Source organism: Columba livia, chromosome 14, assembly GCF_036013475.1.
Source record: "Columba livia isolate bColLiv1 breed racing homer chromosome 14, bColLiv1.pat.W.v2, whole genome shotgun sequence".
In the NCBI taxonomy this organism is placed as follows: domain Eukaryota; kingdom Metazoa; phylum Chordata; class Aves; order Columbiformes; family Columbidae; genus Columba; species Columba livia.
Window position 1 is genome coordinate 12,671,329 of NC_088615.1, and position 14,629 is coordinate 12,685,957.

Here is a 14,629-nt window from a genome sequence, read left to right on the forward strand (position 1 = left end):
TATTGCTATTTGTTCACTGACAGTATGTAAGCAACATCTGCTGTATGACTCAAGGCTATCCTGCAGAATTTAGTGCATTTCTATTTGTATGCATGGGTTCTGTTGATTAGAACTGAACTTTACTACTTGTATTTGCAATCCCCATTCTCACTGTCTTAGTAAATGAAAAAAAGTGTTACAAATAAATCACCTGTTGCAAAAAGAATTGGAGTAAGTGTCTTCAAAGTGGGAGATGCAATGTTTTGGCACTATATATATAAAAAAAAATCCCATTAAGAAAAAAAGATAGAACCTTTGTTTGTAACAACAACAAATTAGTGAATGCTGCCACAAGGTTGTCTTACACTAGTCTAAACTAAATTTATTCAGTTCATCACCTAACCATAGCACCAATGCAATGTAAACCAGACTTAGCATACCTGAATATATCAGAGTTTGGTTTGTTGTTGTTGTTATTTGTTTTTATTTTTAGTGGCAGAGTGCTATGAAACCTAGATTATAATATGCACAGTTGTAACTTCTCTCTACAGAAACAATCTCTGCAAAACAGTTTGGGACAGAAGTGAGGATATTAGCATTGCATACAAAAATATTTGAGTCTTTCAGAACTAGGTCATTTCTAAGTGAACCATGTGTAATATTCCAAGCCAGCACATTTTTTTTTTTTTTTAATTTAAACTGCTGTCATCTTATCTCAATAAGTATAAATTAAAGATGACAAGCTGGCAGAGGGTGGGAACATAATCATATTTTTTAGTTACTGTCAATTGCCAATAAAAACTCATAGCTGAAATCAAACTTTTAAAAGTTAAACTTGCAGCTGCTATGTCAGTGGAGTGACCTGAATATGCCATCCTGATCTTTCCTCATCCCAGGAGGCCAATAAATGTTATGCCAAAACAAGGAAGGAGACTGTCTTTTTTCACAAAGTAGTTCCCCATAATTAACTTCAGTGGACTCAGTGCCGCTTGAGTTCAGCTTTTGAAAGTGCCATCACAGCAGCAGCAGCAGGGGTCAAGAGTTCTTGACTGAAACTTCTGCTTGAGGACTACAGGAGAGCTGAAGGAAAACATGGCTGTGAAGGAGCTTTCTAAAGTTGTTTTAAGAAACTTTTACCAATCTACAAAAAGACCTTGAATATACCTGAAGTGCTATTCAGAATTATAAGTTTATGCTTCTGGTTCCAGTAGTTTGGTCTCTGCAATTCATACTGCTCTTTTAATGGAGTTAATTTTGAAGAGACTTACACATTGCACGTATAATGCTTGATTAACATTTTATACAAAGTAACTGTGAGGGGGGTGCAAAATAAAGAAAGTTAGCATAAAGGAAAGCAAACAGATTGGAGAAGCTGGCTCTCATCACTGTTTTTAATATGATTCTTCAACTGGAAGATTATAAAGGAAGCTCCTGGGTTTATATACTTAGGAATAGAGCTTTAGAAAGATTTGTCAGAGGCACATACCACTGCCTAAGTAGCTCCCCTCCGCCCCCAGAAGAAAGGAGTTGAATCGCTATTTGTTCTTCAGTTGTGTGAGAGAAAGAACATCACCTGGTTATCTACTTCCTTTCTTTCTCCCATTCACAATCTAGAAAAAGTATCCCTCCAGCTTCCTTATACTTTCTCACAATTAAGTCTCAGAAAACACAAAAGGCTGGATTTTGGAAGTATATATTCACTTTAAGGCAGCTTAATTACTCCCCATATCTGTTTGGAGCATATATGGCAAATTATGTGCTATCTGGCAACAAGAGCTTTAGCCTTTTGGGGACTTCACAGAGAACATTTTGAAGATATTTAAATCTCAAGAGCAAGGTGCAGGCTTCTCAGCAGAACAGCACAAAGTGAAGCCTGCCTGAGAGAGCAGAATTTTATCTTTCTGCTAATATCACACTCAGGAGTGGTTGCTTTCCTCTCTGGCATTTACTCTACTGGCAACCAGGCAACACTATCTTATTGTCATGAGAAATATTTATATTTATTAAAATAGTCCCCAGTTTCTTTTCCAACCACGGTCCATTATGGTGTATAGTACTTGAAAACATCTGAAACGTTTGCTTGTCTTCCTTAAAACACTTTCTGATATGTTGGGTCTTTTTAAATCAGGAGAATCCACACAACATCTGTAAGTGAGAGAAATGTGTTGGGGAAAAACAGAGAGGGGAAAAACAAAACAAACCCCCATATTTTTAGGGATGAGGACTGATGATGGTATTACAAGAAGTCCTTTGCCTTTTCGGTGCTGTAAAATAGGAAAGTTTTATCCCACAGTGACTGCTTGTGCTTTTCACTGAATAAAAACTACAGGTGCATCAACCTCATGTCATCAGAGGACAGAGTAAAATCTTTCTCAGCTTTGATACTGACAAGACGTCAGTTGTAAAAACTGCTCCATATACAAACTTCCACTGTCTTTACTGATGTCACCTGTTGGAGATACTGGACTTGTCCTTGGACTCAACCGCATTCTCTTTAGTGCCTGTGTTCAATAGCCTCCATCAAGCTCATTCACATTATTGCTTCTTCACACACTCAAACCATACACTCTCACCCCACTTTAGTGAAATATTTATCTTGCGAAAGCCCTTTAAAATTATTGAAGTGTCTGTATTTAGAGGAATGTCTCTGATATCTGGTGATTAAATCAGTAGGAGATCACATTAGCCCATTCATTAACAGAATGCAAGACACTGAAACCTCTTCCAGACAGGCAACACAAAAACTCCTTAAATAATACATAGTTTTCTTCATAATTTCCACTGTTGTCCCACAACTGGTTGTGACTACCAAGAATTAAGTTCTTTAAAGGCAATCAGGGTTAGATTTTTTTTTTTTTTTCATTTGGTTTGGGGTGGTTTTTGTTGTTTTGTTGGTTTTTCAGAAGCAGCATTGCTTATTGCCATTCCAGCACAATTGTCTTAAGGATATTGAGGAATGGTAAGCTCCTTTTACATGAAACCTCAATGTTTATGGATAAAATGAAAAAGGAAAACCAGAAAAAGTATAATAGAAAAAAAGGAAGGCTATACCCTGGAACAAATTAGAATTGATTTCTTTCATACCCTAGAAACATTTTAAAATCTTGTGTTACATTAGAGGTTAAAATTTAACAAATAGTTTCAGGTTACCCAATAATAGGATTAGATTATTGATATCAACTAATCCTAAACTGGACTCTTCAGAAAAGCCTCAATACATATTGATACAGAGAGCAGTAAAAACACTGAGATGATCTTAAAAGGTGTACATCCTACAGAAATAACGCCATGGGTAAGCAGGCTAAAACCACTGTCTACTTTTGAAGCCCATGTAAGATTGGTTTTACAAAGCTGAGGCATAAACAGATCTCTCTTCAGAAATGCAAACATTAGTTCCTACACATTACACAGGCTTCTCAGTGTATATATATATATTTCTTTTTCAGCAAGCACTTGGGTACTTAAGAGCCCTTACAAAGGATCTTCCATTTCATTAAACTAGCTTTAATCTCCAAATCCTACTGCCCTCACCTACCCAAAGCATTATACACCCACTGCCCTTTTCAGCATCCTGTCCTAACTAAGCTATCGCCGGTAATTTGGTTATACTGGACTTGCACCCACACTCTCATATTTATAATTTATGACAAACAGAATAAGCCATTGTGCCCAGGCTGTAGCCAACATCATTTCATGCTTGGTGTCTAGTGGCTATTAAAGATAATCAAGTTTCTCTATAGCAGTCTGACATCATTACTAGTGCTTAGTTTTTCAATGAGCTATCACCTTTCTCAGAATTGATGTTTTACAGTGGTACTTGTGACAGCATGTTATATTGCTCAACAGTGTGTACATTTTTTAATGTTTATCTTCGCTCAAACAAATATCTGAGTTTTGAGCTTCAGCAGTGGGGTGTTCTTTTCAGTGGCTATATTCTGGTCAATAGTTATTCATCTCAAAAAACATATTCCAGACCCATGACTGACATTTATTCAAATAAGCTACAGTAATTTAATATTGAATTAAGCACTTTTATCCCAGTCGTGGAAAGGAAATGGCTTTTTGCAAGGGCCCAAATTCTTTATTCTGAGAGCTTTGTTAGACTGGGTAGATACCTGAATGTCCTAGGCAGCTCTCTGTCCTATTGATTCACCTAAAACAAATGTTTATGCAGATAAGGAGCTTCAGAAGTTACAGCTGAACATTCTCTGAAAATAATAAAACATTTAAGGTCCCTTATCCCGATTCTATCAGTTTACATAAGAAACTATTCTATCCACAATAATGTGCTCTTGCCATGTTTAAACTGGTGTAGCAAGCAGAATTTTACCCAAGATTAGCAGTAGATTTGCTCTTAATTATCTCTCATGACATTAGAGACTATAAATCAAAAACCACTGATTTAGGCAACAGAAATACTAAATGACGACAATATATGAAGTGTAATGCTGCAATGGATAAGTACCCATTGGTAAAGGTCAATAGGGGTATACATCAAATCATCATGGTATTAGCCTGCTAACTTGAGGAGATCTTTGCTTTTGAGTGCTAAACGGGCTGTAGCGATCTACAGCCACACCATAACCAAGGGTTACCTCTCCAGAGAAAATATGAAGGAACTTTAGTCTGGATTTAGCATTAGTTCTCCTTTGACATGTGGCTGAGCAAATGTCAGAAAGCTTCTCAGTTACTGCTTGGGTGAACACCACTGTGAAACAGCAGGTGTAAGGAAGACCAAGCCAGCTGACTTGCCCTCACTTAAAGAAGAGAAACTGAGTAAGACTCTGCTGTCCAAACCATTATATTTGTTCATCAGTCCTTAAGGAGTTTAAGTTAGCTATGTAAGGTAGAGTAAACCAGGAAGTTACACAGTACAGGCAATTAACCTTCAGTAAGGATCTTTACATGGCCCACTTTACAATTTCATCTCATTCTGCCAAAGGTTAAATACGTAACTAGAAATTAATCCAGCTCTTATACTAGTTCAGATCGAAGAAAAGTAGTCAGATCGACAAAACTCAACAGAAAATACTGTGTTCAGTCTATGCTGAATAGGCTGTGCTCTGCTGGTAAAGTGGACTGATCATTGCTATAGGATGAAAAGTAAAAATAATTCCTCTTAAGACTGATGCTGGTTGAATCCATCAGAACTCATCAAACCCAAAATATTACTTGCTCAGTATTCCTATGAAACCCTTTGGACATCTTGTCACAACTGTACATTTTAGTTCAAAACATTTTGGTTTCCTCTCACAAAACAAAACACTTCTGACTGCCATCCCCATGCTTTGATGCACAAAAGAAATTTAGTACATGATTGCCTAGAGCAACAGAAATAATATCCACATAGTCTTTTCCTGTATACATAAGCATGGAGGTAGAGTTTAAGAGAGAGGAATCTTTTCTGTTACATTGTGGTTGTTTCCCTGTTCTGAATTTTAACATCCCTGAAGGCCTTTCTTTCCTCACATCAAATATAACACTTGAAATAAAAGTCTAGCAAACAAAACCAAAATGAAAATTCAGAGGTCTGCAATGAAGCTTCTCTGAATAGAAAAAGGATTTGAAGGCTGCGAGCAAACTTAGCCTTAGTTTGCAGAAAGATCACTTCTAACTAAGAGAAGGTGCCTTACACCTATTTAAATGAAATATCTTCCTTGAAAAAATAACAAAAGCTAAGACTTATCAGGACAGCTACAGTCACTAGCTGAAGTGTAATTACAATCCCATCAAAATAAATTCTATAGCCTCTGTGAGGAGTCATGTCAGCTTCCTGCATGCCATGGGCTATTCAATTGCTATTTGGATACACTTTGTCAACAAAATATAAGCATAACATTTGCAAGGTAGAGTATAAAAATGTTGACAGTATTTGCCACAGTTTAGAAAGGTGTCTTGTAAGCACACACTAAGTATGAACTGATGTTTATCAGGATAGGATGTTTTAGAGGGGACTTGGCTTGCAGGAAAGGAGTAAGGGCAGGAATGTTTGGCTAGAGAAAAGGGGAAGGAAGGTAAACATTTTGGATTTTGCTAGAGAAGGTCAGAAGTCAATCAAGATTTTTAGTTGCAAGCTAAGGACAGTGCAGGTAGGCAGAGCTTTATTTATTCAAAGCCCTGGAGCTACACAGGAAAAAGCTTCCACCACTGCTGTCCAAGGGCTGCCCAAGAGCTATTATAACACCTGTCAGTAGAACTGCCTTTATCTCACCTTGTCAAGTAAATGATGTCTCCTCCTAAAGCCTGTAGCACTTCCATCTGCGATCTTCAATCTGGTTATATTTAACTTGGTGTACACTACAATCATGATCTAACATAACACAGTTATAAAATTCCATAAACCATTATAAGTTACCCATTTTTAGGACATGATTTTCCTCTAAATTTTTCTTAAGATATAAAATGAAAACAATTTCCCCTAAAAGAGCTGTTCTTATTTATTTATTACAGTACACAGAAAGCATTACCCTTAATATATTTTTTTTTCTCTTTAAAGAAGTTAAAGCCAAAATCTGGAGAACAGAAAAGTTCAAAAATCGAGAATTAGGTAGAAAAAGTATCCCAAAAGTATTGATTAACTTTTCTGAAAAGGTGATTTGATGTTACCAGATATACAGGAGAAACACAAAACCAAAACAAAACAAAAAATAACCCAGTAGGCACTGGCTTGGATTTTATTTAAATTTCAATTACTATCTTTTCTCAGTACATGCCAGTTTGTGTCACCCTGAAAGGGTTAGTTCTGAGAAAAATCATAATTAAAACACATGGGAAAAAAGTCTCACAAGTGTCAGAATATTCTTTTTGACATTTAAATAAAGCAGTTGATTTGATCCATGTGTATTCTATTAAGGTGATTTGATCCATGTGTATTCTATTAAGGCCCTGAAGATACATCTTTCTGAGGCAAGAGATATCTATGTAAAAAATTTAAAATGCCTGTAATAATAGCCCCACTTTTTATAAATATCACACTGCACCATAAAGAATACTCCAAGAAAACATACGAAAATTTAGCCTATGTTTCAGCAACACTTGAATACAGACGGAATACATACGAAAGCAACTACATTGATAAAGTTTGTATGAGAATTCAGCATGTTTTAGAATGAAGCATTCACTTCAGCATCCTGCTAAACAAAAGTGTCGATCTACACATACACATAAAACCACACACACCATATATCTATTTACTTTGTTTCTTATTCTTAAGGTATTATGCACTTGAATTTTGTACTTCTTTCAAACACTTTGTAGTTTCTTAACTGTGATGTTATTCTAATGAAAGGAAAGCCTGTGGTCCTGTCATTTGTGACCTTTAGCAGCTATCAGATGATAATGACTTCTGCTTGCTTGCCTTGGCTAAATTCACTTTCTGTCCCGTAATAGGAATTCAGAACTAAAATAATGCTTCATTATGCCACATAGCATGTGCAATTTTTTATGCTGTGCAAAACAGAAACTGAATTCAAAATGGAATTTGCCAAGAGAAATAACAAGAACTTAAAAGTCAACAGACAGCAGAAAAGGGCACTTGGTTTTTGGTGGTGGGATGGAATATGACCTTTGAATTCATTCACATTTGAAAGCTCTCTTCCCTATTTTATTTTAGTGGCATAAATATAAAAATATTCTAAGAAAAATGACAGTGGTACTTTCTCAAAGTTTCATTACTGTCAACACAATTCCACAGTCTGGTATGGTTTATGTTCCCATTCTGTAATGAGGCTGTGTATGAGTTTAAGGTTGCAAAATCCCCCCAAGAAATGGAGACGCTAACCCCATATTTCCAACCACAGCAACCGCCACATTTTGATTATTTCTTGCATATTGCAAGATTTGCCTGATGTTTTCATGTTTCCACATATCAAACATAACATGTAAGCCTTAACAGGGCATAGAGATTATTTTCTGAAAACTTCCAGACCTAGTATGAGTCTTTTGAAAACCATCTGATGAATTTTTGGTAGATCCTTCCTAGGTAGTTCAGAAACTCTCTCAAAGAGGTGCATAAAGATATCAGTTCTTTCTTTTGTGGTTTAGTGATAAAAGCATATCCATAAGAGGACACATGATAAAGTCAAATTACTTTTTTGGGGAAAAAAAGGTAAAAAGAAAGATTTTTTTTTTTTTTAAGTTTTGCTAATGATTTTCATCTCACAAATTCTATAGTTATCTACTTGAGTAGCCAATATAATCTGATATATAGAAGAACCAAGAAAACCTCTGTGCAGTACATGGCTCCATGAAAACTCAGATAAAACTTGATCTACCTAATATGTCCAAAAATTTCTATTATGTTAATTAAAATTAGCTTTGTTCGATTTTTTTTTTTTTTTTTAAATCTGTCTGCTAAGCACCTATTTTGAACTTGCTACACTGGAATATTCAGTTTCTTCCATCAAAGCAATTTTATTCTTTATAGCTGGTAGTATTAGAGTTGCCAGAAAGCTAACAATGACAGATGACATCCTTTAAAGATGAATTACTTTATGTTATAACAATAGATGTTATACCTCCTAAATGGAAATTGACTTTATGATGAATAAAAGAATTTAACCTTAATAACCTCCGAGATATCACCATGATTTGTGGAAAAGAAATGGGACTGGTCAGAGGTAATGGGCACTCATAAGCAGGTATCAGTTACACCAGAATAGAGGTAATGAAAGAGGTTAATATTTAGCAACGGGTTTATGGCCTAGGTAATGATTCCTGGTGTAATAAATGCAGTAAAATAAAGCAATATATCAACACAGTCTTTTTTGAGACCATACAGCTGGATTCTCTTCTGCTTTCAAAACATCTCTTTATCTACAATATGCACAAGGAAAAGGAAAACTTACATTGGTTGGCTGATGTTCCATTTTAACTCTGAAATACTGATACTAATACAAATAATAAATCTGCAGTAGTGATCCTTACTAAAAGAATAGATTTTTTACTATGTTGAGAACTCTCTGGAAGAAAGCACAAAAGAAAAGTAATATTGTACTGTTATCAAAACTGAAACAAAAGTAATACAATGATAGTAATTTTTGTAATTGTTTATGTTCAAATTGATCAGTTTGTTCCATTTAGCCACACTGGATCATCCATCTCTTTTTCACTGAATCTTACCATGTCTCATTTACCAGTCAAACATGCAGCTTTCCAAGCTCCAAAAGCAGCAGGGCAAGCAGAAGACAGAATATATCAGCATTCAGTGTGGACCTTCTGGTCCAAAAGATATGCAGCTTAGTCTTCTCCCATGCTAGCCGTTAATAAATGTTCTGTCAAGTGAAACTGAATTTCTTAAGAATACCAGCATTCCCAATGAAAGGAAGGTATTGAAGACAGCTTAAATCTAAGATATTTTCCTTCTTTAATCAATGCAGCCAAATTGGCTGGTTGTTTCAAAACCATCTTCATCTTCTTTATTATTTTAGCTGTTAACAGGAGAAAGCAGCAAACATTCATTTTGCTCTCTTTGCAACTTCCAATCAAACGTGTCCACGTGGTTACAAACATTATTCTTTACAATAATCATGTGATGAGGCACTGTTTTTTCATTACACATTTCACATGTAATGAAAGAGCACCAGCTCTTTCTCTTTAGTGAGAAAACTACCAAACTAATGCAACAGTAATTCCTTACCACCGCCATAGCCCTAGTCCCAGAGAGCAATTTAACTAATACTCTGGCATCCTCAAATTAGCTGCTCTGTTAATATAACTAGAACATGTGAATATCTGCAATGCATTGTGCTCAATTATATCTTGTTATAAGAGTACAATTTTAAAGTGAACCTTTTTCTAAATAGTAAATGTATGTAAGCTGACATACAAATGTGATGTGAATTGTATCCAAGGAAAAGCATATTTTCATTGTGTAAATAGTTTTGCTTATTGATTAATCAGATATTAAACCAAGTCCTCTTGCCTTGGTGAGTAATTCCAATGGGGTCTCTATGTGGCAGCAGGGATGCTGTAACAGACAGAACCCAAACTTCACAGGCAGGAGATACATTCAGGGTGCCATTGAATTAGTGGCACCCCACAGCGACATAAGAGTGAGTTTGTACTGAACAGAAACACAGCTAAGAAAAAGGAATGTGGAAGGGACTATTTCATCTCAATTATGTATTTATTTTGGAGGTAACAAGCCTAGGAATGGGGGCTTTAGAAATAAATGGATCCCAGGCCAGAGAAGCTGTGTGAAATATCTTTATAGTTAGCTTAATTTGACAATCAGGTAATGGAAGGGAACTGAGGAGACATCTTAAAGTAAAAGCTATAAGCTGCCGTAAGGCTGTAAGTATTTGTTTATTCCTCTGTATCACAGTCTCTAAACATAACTGCTTTAGTAAGTTTTCCACTGGAGTAAAATAAATTCATTTTTGCTTTTACTTTAAAGGCTGTCTTGACTTAAATGTTATTCCTAGCACTTAAACTGTAGTCTTTCTGTCCTCTAGAGAGCAATCCTAAACAGAAGTATCAGCTCATCTTCATCGGGACCAAACATCAACTGCAAAACTGAGGATCTTGTGAGAATGGACAGTCCCACATGAAATTACATTGAATTTTCAGGAACTGCTCACACAGAGGATGAGTTTAGAATCACGGTTTACACCTAGCCAACAACTAAACACCACACAGCCACTCGCTCATTACCCATGATGGGACTGGGGAGAGAACTGGAAGAGTAAAAGTGAGAAAACTCGGGTGCTGAAATGAAGACAGTTTAGCAGGTAAAGCAAAAGCTGCACACACAAGCAAAGCAAAACAAGAGATTAATTCACTCCTTCCCTTGGGCAGACAGATGTTCAACCATCTCCAGGAACACAGGGCTCCATCATGTATAAGGGTTACTTGGGAAGACAAAAGGCCATCACTCCAAAAACCACCCTTGGCCTCGACACTGTGTAAGCACTGGTCAGCAATAACTAAAACATCCCCGGTTTAGCAACAGCAACATGTTTCACACACAAATTCAAATATATTCCCACACTGGCTACTATAAAGTAAAGTAACTCTATTGCAGCCAAACCCAGCACAAATACATCACTCCACAGGAAAATTATTTTTGGCCTGTAGCAAGACATCAGCAAGTTGTTCCTGAACCTCTGGAGACCCCTTAAAGTTTTCCCAATTTCTCTGCATTATTCCATTGTGAGATCATTCCACTGTCTCATTCTACATTATTACTGGCATTACACTAAAATACCAATTGTGCTTGACAGGGCAGAGCTCCACAGCTTTCTAGACTGATTTACCAGCAGCCTGTAACAAAGAGAGGAAAAAGGCCTCATTCACATGGCAGAAAGAGGCAAAACTATATTGCTGAATCTATCCCATTGACCAGGCAAGTTCTGTACCTGTTAGATCACATGTCCTCTTTAATATCTGGATTGTAATTTTTCTCCATGAATCTTACTAAGGCTATTAATACATCACTAATACCTTAGTCTGAATCATGTTTTCAGTTTACTTTGCTCCTAAGTATTTCAGTTCACTTCATAATTCCATCCAGTTAGGCTACTTTCCAAGCAAGTCGTGTTCTTTATTCCATATTAAAATCCCCCAGTGAATCTGAAGGGTGGTTTTTCATGCAGTTTCTCTAAGTCCTTCAACATAATTGGGTGGTTTGAAACACCCTTTGCCTAACTTTCACACCTCGCTAGTCATATTTTCATTTCTCATTGTGGTAAATTTAAATACAGAAGAGCAAAACACAAATGAGAATTATTTGTATTCAGTTGGCCTCAGTAAAATTTCTGTGCATTTTCCATGTGAGTTGTTCCATAATATCTATCAAGCTGTACACAGAAGAAATAGCAGATAGTAATGTGCCTTCTGCATATAATAAAATACATGGAGATTGAAATGTCTTTGGGAAATCACAAAACAGTTAGAAAAAGTCACTCTAGAAGAAAAGCATTCCTTGGGAATATCAGGCATTTAGAGATTTCCAAAGGGTATTACAATCATTTAGCCTAACCGCATTATAAAATAGGCCATAGCAGCGTCCTGAAGTAATTTTTATGTAAACTAGAGGGACTTTTAGACAAAAACCAAGCCTTCATTTGAAAAGATCCAACAATAACAATACACAAATTATTTCTTTGGCAAGCTTCATTTACTGCTAAAAATATACTTCTTTCTAGTTGGAGTTTCATAGGAACAGATTGCAAGAGATCTCAGGTCTAAGCACCTGCTCAAAGCAGAGGCAGCTCCAAGATCAGACCAGGTTGCTCAGAGCTTTATCCAGTCTGGTCTTGCAAGGACGAAGAGTGCAAAACCTACTCTGTTATTTGACTGCTCTCATGAGGAAAAAGTTTCGCCTTATATCCAGTCAGAACTATGTCACGCATGTCACTAGACGGGGAAACTCCATCAAGTGAAATTCAGATTCATCAAAAGACAACACTTACACCCCAACCACCCCAAAATTATCATTGATTTCAAACTTTTTTGGGCTTAGAGCAGCCTAAATATCCTGCTCTGTGGATAATGTACTGTTTTGTCTTCAGAAAAGCTTTGGTGAACAGAAAAAACAAACTACTAGTATAGAAGAACTAATTTCAGACTAATTTGATGTAAGTAGCCTTGATATTCACAGCGTAACCTCACAATTTAACTATTAGTTTTTCTAGGACATGTCCATGGTGAAGTGCATTCTTTTGGCTTTCATCAGATTCTCCACTTTTTAGAACTAAAGAAAAAAGTCTTGAAAGATAATACTTTCTGAACTGCAATTTTCTATTACTAAAATTGTAGCTAATACACTTTTCAAATAATATTTCACGAACTCCCAGGAGTCTATCCCTACACTCACTATAAGTTGTTTGGGTTTTTCTCTTGGCTGGTTTGTTTTTAAATCAAGGTAAATATCAATCCCATACTCCTGGGGTGGAAACATTAAAAAATTGTCTCTAGAAGTATCCAAAAAAGTTGGTTTGGTGTGTTTGGTTTTGTTCTTGTTTTGTTTTCTGTTCTTAAAAGTTACATTAACTATGTTTTTCTACCTTGTCAAAGTCATTTTCACAAACAATGAAAGATTTTCCATTCCTTTTCACAGACTAGTTAGCTTCACACATCAGGACCAATTGTACATTGTTTTTCAGTTTATTTCAGGACTAATCAAAACAGAATGTCACACCTTAGAGAATACAGCTATGGATCTTATTGGAATGCTATTTTTGTTTTTATAATCAGCTGTAATGGAAGAAGATTAATCAAGAGTGAACAAGAGGTCAACACCTTTGCTGCAAAGGGACAAAGACAAGGAGGATCAGCCCCCACAGACATACTCAACTTGTGGTCTACGCTTAAAAAAAGAAAAGCTGTTTCAGAACACCTCTCAAGAGTAGCAGGGGAAAATACCTTATTTTTATTTTTTTTCCAGTATCTCCCTATAACTGAGAATAAATCCTCAATATTTTGTGTATGCTTTCTATTCCAAAGTGCTCTCTTCAAAGTATATGACAAAAATCTATTACATTTGCTCTATCTTTATTTGCTTATGATCACAAATGAGTGCACCACTGGATGAAGACATACTATATAGATTATTTCTATTTTAAAGTCCTCATATTCAGTCACAAAGCAGATGAAACTTTAGTCAATACTTTATTACTCAATAGGAAGATGGAAATCTTTTCATTTAAGCTTCTTCTATAGACCTTCTGTATCCACCAGCATCTCCTGGCAGTTATTCTGAATGAAGTAACTTACTATGAGACTACCTACAAGTACCACTTGGCTTAGCTTTGGAGTTACTGAGAATTATCAAGCAGGACTAACTGTAATCTATATTTGAGTATAATCTGCATGAGAGATACTGCAGTAAAAGCTGGTACAGGTTTAAACACAGTCTGATTATTGCAGAATAACTCTTTGTTGATGTTTCTGATTGTGGCCCTGATTACAACTCTTTTAAACTTGTGCTTTTACAAAATTATTTAACATACTGACATGAATATATGACTGTTTAAATATTGCAGACTACTGCTGTCTGAAAGAGATGACAAAACATAAGGCTGTGATTATTTTTTCAGACTACAGCTTTTATCAAGAATTTGTGATGAGATTGCCTCTTGGAAGGCACCCATAAGTTGAGGAAGTCCTTCACAAGGATATTAAAGTAACCTCTTTTTCTTCCTCTATCCCTTTCGCTTGCCCCATGAGGAAAAATAGTTTCAAACTTGTAAGAAAAAGCTGCTCATTTAGGAGCAGCTGACCTTACCAGCCTTAGTAAAATTTTATGCTGGAGATTAAGCAGTCAATGTCAACCAGAATACTGAGATACAATAGCACAACTATTGCTGAGTCACAGGATAATAATATGATCAAGCAGGATGGATTTCTTTGCCAATGGCAGAGGAAAAAAAATATCTGTTCTCTAATATGCATGGATGAGAAAATCTGCAGAAGAGAAAATCCTTTCTACAGTCTTAGTGTGAAAGTCTGCTTTGACCCCCAGTTTATACTCTTGAGGGCTTCATATTTGCTTGGTAAACTGAAGAGTTTTGATCTGTTCTTTAACAAAAAAAAGAGAGAGAAAAAAAGGCAGAAAGCAAGCCAGCATCTGAATTTAAGGATTTTTCTCTGCTGCTCTGCATACCTCTCATATGAACTGCAGCAAGGCCCCAGGGGGACTGCATTGGGT